The sequence below is a fragment of the Adiantum capillus-veneris genome, chromosome 6, assembly GCF_014529385.1.
Source record: "Adiantum capillus-veneris isolate H3 chromosome 6, ASM1452938v2, whole genome shotgun sequence".
Lineage (NCBI taxonomy): Eukaryota > Viridiplantae > Streptophyta > Polypodiopsida > Polypodiales > Pteridaceae > Adiantum > Adiantum capillus-veneris.
The window spans coordinates 16358141-16366565 of record NC_140936.1 but is presented as its reverse complement, the minus strand read 5'-3'; positions in this window follow the sequence as shown (position 1 = coordinate 16366565).

Sequence of the window (8425 nt, the reverse complement as noted above, 5' to 3'; positions counted from 1 at the left end):
GGTGCTAAATGTTCCTCATCATTCATTACCGAGTCAGGTTTGTTCATATGTGCAAACTGTGGTAATCCGGCCTGTAATTCTCCATTGAGGAAGGCTCGAAGAGCTGAGACTAGCTCAGGGTCTTTATATAGTTTGGACACGATGGTGGTTCTAACTTCTGAAGACATGAAATCCATCAATTTGGCAACATTTAATGGCATCTTGTGGGACGTAGGACCCTGACAAGAGAATGGTGAAGATGGAATCTCCACTTCCTCAAGGGGGTCGGGCATTCCCTCACCAAACATTCTCTCTAGTAGAAAAGGTGTGTGTCCACTTTCAGATGTCCTACCCTCACTCTCCTCCCGAATGATACTAGGTATAGCTAACGGCCTGTAGTTCTTGTGAGGTTGAACTTGTGTGGGAAACACTGTGTCCAACATCTGGATATGTTTGGGTTCAGGTTCTAATGTTCGTTGAGTTTCTTCCACCAAACCCCTCAGTTGTTAGACTCGTTCAATTTCCACTGTTGGGTTTGGATAGGTTCCACTCTTTCTCTTGCAATCCTCATTTTTTGTCTCTCGTGGCTTATCTTGGGGGTTTGCAACTGGGTGGTTTAACCTTGAATACTCTTTTGGTGTTCGTCGTAATTCCCTCTCGTGATCCTCCTCACTGGCTTTTTCCTTTGTAGTAATAGTTTTGGTCTCCGTGGTCTCTATCGAATCTGAGTCATCCTCAGGGTCATTCATATACACGGGATCCTCTCTTGTCCCTATGTTAGTCTTTGAACTAGGTTTTGAGCTAGAAGCATTAAGGGATTTCTTTCTTCGTGTTTTCTTCTTTCTCGCTCGGCCAATGGATGCAGCATCTCTCTCTTCGAGGATGTAATTTTGCTTTTAGAGCATCGACCGTGTGAGTGCATTCATTGGTGCTATGTCTATAGTTGGTGGTGTCCCATCAACGATCTCTATTATGTTCAATGGTGTGATTTTCGGTGCGTTTGGATTGTTAGGACACTGTGCGATCAAATGATCTATGCCACAACGATTACAAGTGAGTATTGGCATTGCCAATGCACTCCCTTCACTTGTTTGCATTAGTGCAACATTCTTTTGCATTCTAATGGGGCACTCAGCTACTCGATGTGGTCCACCACATTCGTAGCACTGAAGAGGTGGTCTCCTTGAAAAACTATTAATGTTTTGGCCTCTTGCTGCTAGCGCAGTAGCTTGATATACCGGCCTCTTGCTGCTAGTGCAGTAGCTTGATATACCGGTTTGATTTGTCCCCAACGGTCTTCCATATAGTACATGGGACACTCCTCAAGCATGTCGACTCCATAGGTGATACTAGAGTCTATGTCTTCTTCGCAATCTACATAAGTACTAGATGACTCGCAACCTATTTGGTTCATAGGTGTAACTCTTGGATGAGGGGGTTGCGGTCCTAGCACTGGAGGTGGCAACGGTGTGGTTTGGACCACATTTTGGGTTCTAGGGACCATGTGCTGTAATGGCAACTGTTGCTCCATGGGTGGGGTAGGCATCAATGCAGGAACTCGAGGTGAGTCTGCCCAAGCTATAGGCGGTCTATTTTCCATGATGCATTTAAGCATTAGGCAATCCTTCGCTTGATGGCCATACCTACCACATGCGTTACAAGTCCCGTTAAACTTTACTCTGAAAGTAGAGCATTCACTCGTAGTATGTGGGCCCAAGCAAATTGAGCACCATTGTTGCTCCCTTCTTGGATACATATGAGTGTTTTGTGGAGCACGATTACCCCTAAGGCTTTCTTGGATGGCCTTTGTGAGATCTGCCAAAGTCATCTCAGATATCGTTTGCTCTTTCACGATTGGCTTTATCTTCATTGGCTCATGCCCTGATGCTTGCGAGCTACTAGACTTCGGCTCGGCAGACACTCTTTCTCCTGCAATCATTAAATTATCCTCCAATTGGATTGCATTCATGGTGACTGCTTCCCAAGTAGTGATACCTCTAATGACTAGGCCATTATAGATACTTTCATGTCGTAGTCCCCTAATGAATCTATCGAGCAATTGGTTGTTGTTGAATCGCTCGTTTGGATTGCATCGAGAATTCAAATTCTTTAGGCGACTAATGAAGTCTCTCACGGATTCACCTTCTTCTCGTTGGGCTTTCTGGAGCTGAGAGGCTACACCCCAAAGTACTCCCTCTCGTATGTATTCTTTTAAGAACAGTCTCCTAAGAGTAGAGTAGATCGTTTTCTCTTATACTCTTAAGGTTCTATACTAATCTCTAGCCTTTCCGCTTAGGGTCAAACTCAAAGCCTTACACTTATGTAGCTCATTGTGCTCTTCCAAGGAATCACACACATGTTCAAAGACTTCCATATGCTTTCTAGCATCTCTGTCTCCACTGAATTTCTGTGTGAGCTTAGCTACTTGAACTGCCTTGCTCCTAGGCTCTCTATCAGGTGCACTACGCATGTTTTCCGCAATAGAGCGACTGATAGTTTGAGCAAATGCTGCCAAATCTCCTATTTGAGCAGGTATAATGGGTGTATGTGCTCCTGGAACCACATGTGAGATGGGAGTTGGCCTTGGCCTTGACATATGCGCGGCTCTTGGGTCCCAAATTTCGTATGGTGGTGTACCAGACGGTGGTCCAAAGTTTACAGGCGTGGCCCTAGGCATAGGGGGTGCCTGATATGGCATGTTATTATTAAATGGCATGGCTCCACTTGCATAAGAGCTTGGATAATTCCATTGTGGATTGTAAGCTCTTGGAATAATCGGAGGTGTAGGAGCTACATGAGGCTGAGGTACTGTTAGGAAATAAGACGTAGCTAAATAGATAATTGAGTAGATTACTTAATGGAGAGAGATAGATTTATATACACGAGATTATAGAGTAGGGAGAGAGAGAGTACACACGATATACGTGGTTCACCCAATGTGGGCTACGTCCACGGGAAAGCAGCCACTCAATGGCTTTAGTACTTCAAAACAAGAAGTAGTTTACAAAGGGATTATACCCTTAATGGAGCTCTCGCCTTGCTTCACTCTCACCACCTCACACTCACCTTGTTGCATCAACTTCACACTATGAAATGTGTGTAGAAATGGCCTCCTTTTATAGGCCAAAAGGGCTGCCCTCTCTTATGAGAGACAGCCATGTGTAGCCGCCCTTGTGCGAATAAGTCCAAATCGGACCCTCCAATCCGCCCATGTGTGGCCGCCCTTGAGAAGAAAAGTCCGCTTTTGAATTCGGCCACCGGCCACCGGCCATTGACTTCCGACCATCGGCCACCGGCCATTGACTTCCGACCACCGGCCATCAGCCATTGACTACCGGCCACCGGCCAACCGACCGGTTGTTTTCCGGCCGCCGTCCGGCCATAATATTCCGGCGAAAAAGAATATTCCGGCGAAAAAAAAGTCTCGGGGGCCTGCGCCCCCGAGGCCTTTAAAGTTGCCCCTGATTCTTGTCTGTGAAAATTTTGGTTTCCGGTGAGTGATTATCCTTCACGCACGATGGCTTCTCCTCATAATGGGGGCCTTACAAATGTGCGCTTTTACCACAGAAAATTACAAAGGGTAAATCAGGCTCCATACTTAACAATCTCCCACTTGGAGACTGATCTCCAAACCAAACCTGTGACTGCTTTCCATTCTGGCTTCTTATCCTTGAATGCCGATTGAAGATGAGCAAAAGCTCAACTTCTCCTTGTTGACCACCTTTGTAAACATGTCTGCAGGATTTTCACTTGTATGCACCTTTCCTAGCTTTAGTTGTCCCTCTTCCAAAAGAGTGCGTATGAAGTGATATCTCACCTCAATGTGCTTTGTCCTTGAATGAAAGGCTGAGTTCTTCGCAAGATGGATAGCGCTTTGGCTATCACTGTACAAGACACAATTGTCTTGTTTGAATCCAAGCTCTTCTAAGAATCTGTGAAGCCACAGAATTTCTTTGCTTGCCTCCGTCATTGCTACATACTCTGCTTCCGTGGTAGAAAGTGAAACCACTTTCTGCAGCTTTGAAGCCCAGCTTACTGCTGTGCCTCCAACCGTGAACACATAGCCAGTAGTGCTCCTTCGAGTATCTTTGTCACCTGCCATATCTGCATCAGTATACCCTTCAAGAAAAATATCAGTTCCTCCAAAATACAAAGCATTTGTTGTTGTCCCTTTTAGATACCTAAGTATCCACTTCACAACTTGCCAATGCTCTTTACCTGGGTTGTCCATGAACCTACTCACAACTCCCACTGCATGTGCAATGTCTGGCCTTGTCCAGACCATAGCATACATTAGAGAACCTACCGCTGCAGCATATGGAACTTTAGACATATAGGCTATCTCCTCTTGTGTCTTTGGACACATATCCTTCGTTAGTTTAAAATGACCAGCCAAAGGTGTAGAAACTGGTTTTGCATTTTGCATTGCAAACCTTTCTAGTACCTTCTTGATGTAATCTTCTTGAGATAGCTTTATTGTCTTCTTTGTCCTGTCCCTTGATATTTTCATACCAAGTATCCTCTTTGCAGCACCTAAATCTTTCATTGAAAAAGATTTGGACAGCTCCTCTTTTAGGTCTTTGATGTCCTGCATGTTAGCACTTGCAATCAACATGTCATCAACATACAACATTAGGATGATGAATTTCTCATCTCCCAAATTCTTCGTGTAGACGCAGTGATCCGAGTTGCATCTTGTGAATCCATGATCCAACATCCATCGATCAAACTTCAAGTACCATTGTCTTGATGCTTGCTTTAAACCATACAAGCTCTTCTTTAATCTGCAAACCATTTTCTCCTTACCTTTTACTTCATACCCCTTTGGTTGAAGCATGTAGATTTCCTCCTCTAAGTCACCGTGAGGGAATGCCGTATTTACATCCATTTGCTCGAGATTTAGATCATGAGCAGCCACAAGGCTTAAGACAAGCCTAATTGAGTTCATTTTTACAACAGGAGAAAATATTTCATTGAAGTCAATACCTTTCTTTTGAGAAAAACCTTTTACCACAAGCCTAGACTTGTACCTTTTCTTCCCACCTTCTTCTTCCTTTAGCTTGTACACCCATTTGTTTTGAAGTGCCCGCTTACCTTTAGGCAACTCAACCAACTCCCATGTTTGGTTGCGATGTAGTGAGTCCATCTCCACTTGCATGCTCTTCGTCCATTCTTCTTTGGATTCATGTTGCATAGCTTCTTCATATGATTCCGGCTCTCCAGAATCTGAGATCAAGAGATGGTTGAAGGAAGGAACAAACCTTTCTGGAGGTCTACTTGCTCTTGTAGATCTTCGGGGAATAGGTTGAGGCTCTTCATTTGGTTGACGTTGTTGCACATTGTCACCGTTTGCAGTCCTTGAGTCTTCACCGTCCTCAAGCTCCATGTACTCATCACCTGTTTCTTTTGTTTGTTTTCTTTCCAAGTAATCTTTGTACATATTTTGTTCGTTAAAAATTACATCCCTACTCCTTAAGATTTTACCATCTTCAGGATTCTATAGGCGATACCCAAAGTCTCCTTCTCCATAGCCAATGAAGAAACACTTTTTGGATTTTGCATCTAACTTTGATCTTAGGCTTCTATCTATGTGCATGAAAGCCTCACACCCAAACACTTTGAGAAATGCATAATTCACCGGTTTACCTGTCCATGCCTCTTCTGGAACTCCCACATCCAATGCCGTTGAGGGTGACCGATTGATTAAGTACACAGACGTACTTACAGCTTCCGCCCAAAGCTCAAGCGGTAGGTTGCATGTAGCCGCATGCTTCATGCTCGTTCCATGATTGTCCTGTTCATCCTTTCCAAAATCCCATTTTGTTGAGGTGTCCTTGGGGTTGTCCTTTGCCTCCGAATGCCATTGCTAGCACAAAAGCTTTCAAAAGCTTGGCTGCAATATTCGCCTCCATTGTCGGATCTGAGGCATTTAACCTTGGTACCTGTTTCATTCTCCACAAAGGCTTTCCACCTTTGAAATATGGAAAATACATCGGATTTATTCTTCATGACATAAACCCATGTTTTTCTAGTCGCATCGTCTATGAATGTTACATAGTACAATGAGCCACCAAGTGATGGTGTACTTGCAGGACCCCAAACATCAGAATGAACCAACTCAAGTTTTTTATTTTTTCTTTCATTTCCTGATTTTTGAAATTTTACCCTCTTTTGTTTACCATAAACACAATCTTCACAGAACTCTAAGTCCACTTCTTTCAAACCTGGTAGAAGCTTCTTTGTTTGAAGGATTTGCATTCCTTTGGCACTCATATGCCCAAGTCGGTAGTGCCACACCGCACTGTCAACTTCTGTAGTTGCTGCACAAGCTGAAGGTTGCGTGCTAACAGTACACAAGTAAAGTGTACCGACTTTTTCACCCTTGGCAACCACCAAAGATCCCTTTGAGATCTTCCACCGTTTGTTTCCGAATGCAATGTTGTGACCTTCATCGTCCAATTGTCCTGTAGAGATCAAATTTTTGCGAAGAGAAGGAACATGCCTAACATCTTTAAGCTTCCATTCATTTCCATTAGCAGTTTTGACAGAAACTGTACCTTTGCCGACAATCTCACAAGCTTCATCATCTCCCAAGTATACATACCCAAAATTACCTTTGGTGTAGTCTTGGAAATGTTGCTTGTGTGGTGTCGCATGGAATGAAGCCCCGGAATCTACTATCCAGGAATTAGACACATTGTCTAATGAGAGAATTAGAGCATCTTGCTCTACTTTACCTGCCACATTGGCCTCCGATGTTGGCTTGTTGTCTTGAGACTCTGTATCCTTCTTCTTCTTGGACCAACAATTCTTCTTGACGTGGCCCTTCTTGCCGCAGTTCCAACATTCAAGAACTGACTTTGTGCGTGACTTGCTCCGCCTTGAGCGATCACGACCCTTTTGGTTTTTGAACCTCTCCTTAAGCCTTCCTCTTGTTTCCACTGATAGTGCAGCACTTGATGATTCTCCTGTGCTTCTCCTTCGCATTTCCTCGCTTAGGAGAACACCCACAACATCATCAAACTTAAGAGTATTTGTGCCAGAGATAGAATTACTTACAGCCATCACAAGGCTGTCCCAACTATCCGGTAGAGATGATAGTATAAGGAGAGCTCGCACTTCGTCATCAAAATTGATTTTCACTGATCGAAGTTGACTTATGTTTGTGTTAAAGTCATTTAGGTGTTCTGCAATTGAACCATTCTCTGCCATCTTTAGATTGAACAAGCGCTTCATAAGAAATACCTTATTGGATGCCGATGGTTTCTCATAGAAGTCGTCAAGTGACTTCATCAAGTCCTCCGTGGTCTTCATCTCCGAAACATTGAAGGCCACCGTTGACGCCAAGCTTAACTGGATTGTTCCCAGTGCCTTTCGATCAAGGACAATCCATGCTTCATCTGCCATTGTTGCGGGCTTCTTCGCAAGACCGCCTAGTGGCAAATAGAGGTCCTTCTGGTAGAGATAGTCTTCAATCTGCATCTTCCAATGTTGGTAGTTTTTGCCGTTGAACTTCTCAATCTTGAGCTTCCCTTCCTCCGCCATAACTCCCACTCAATTCAAGGAATCCTTTCCTTGAGATAATTTAGCTACGAGCAAACCTTGCTCTGATACCAATTGTTAGGAAATAAGACGTAGCTAAATAGATAATTGAGTAGATTACTTAATGGAGAGAGACAGATTTATATACACGAGATTATAGAGTAGGGAGAGAGAGAGAGTACACACGATATACGTGGTTCACCCAATGTGGGCTACGTCCACGGGAAAGCAGCCACTCAATGGCTTTAGTACTTCAAAACAAGAAGTAGTTTACAAAGGGATTATACCCTTAATGGAGCTCCCGCCTTGCTTCACTCTCACCACCTCACACTCACCTTGTTGCATCAACTTCACACTATGAAATGTGTGTAGAAATGGCCTCCTTTTATAGGCCAAAAGGGCTGCCCTCTCTTATAAGAGACAGCCATGTGTAGCCGCCCTTGTGCGAATAAGTCCAAATCGGACCCTCCAATCCGCCCATGTGTGGCCGCCCTTGAGAAGAAAAGTCCGCTTTTGAATTCGGCCACCGGCCACCGGCCATTGACTTCCAACCATCGGCCACCGGCCATTGACTTTCGACCACCGGCCATCAGCCATTGACTACCGGCCACCGGCCAACCGACCGGTTGTTTTCCGGCCGCCGTCCGGCCATAATATTCCGGCGAAAAAGAATATTCCGGCAAAAAAAAAGTCTCGGGGGCCTCCGCCCTCGAGGCCTTTAAAGTTGCCCCTGATTCTTGTCTGTGAAAATTTTGGTTTCCGGTGAGTGATTGTCCTTCACGCACGATGGCTTCTCCTCATAATGGGGGCCTTACAAATGTGCGCTTTTACCACAGAAAATTACAAAGGGTAAATCAGGCTCCATACTTAACAGGTACGACAGGTGCACATGATTGATACATAC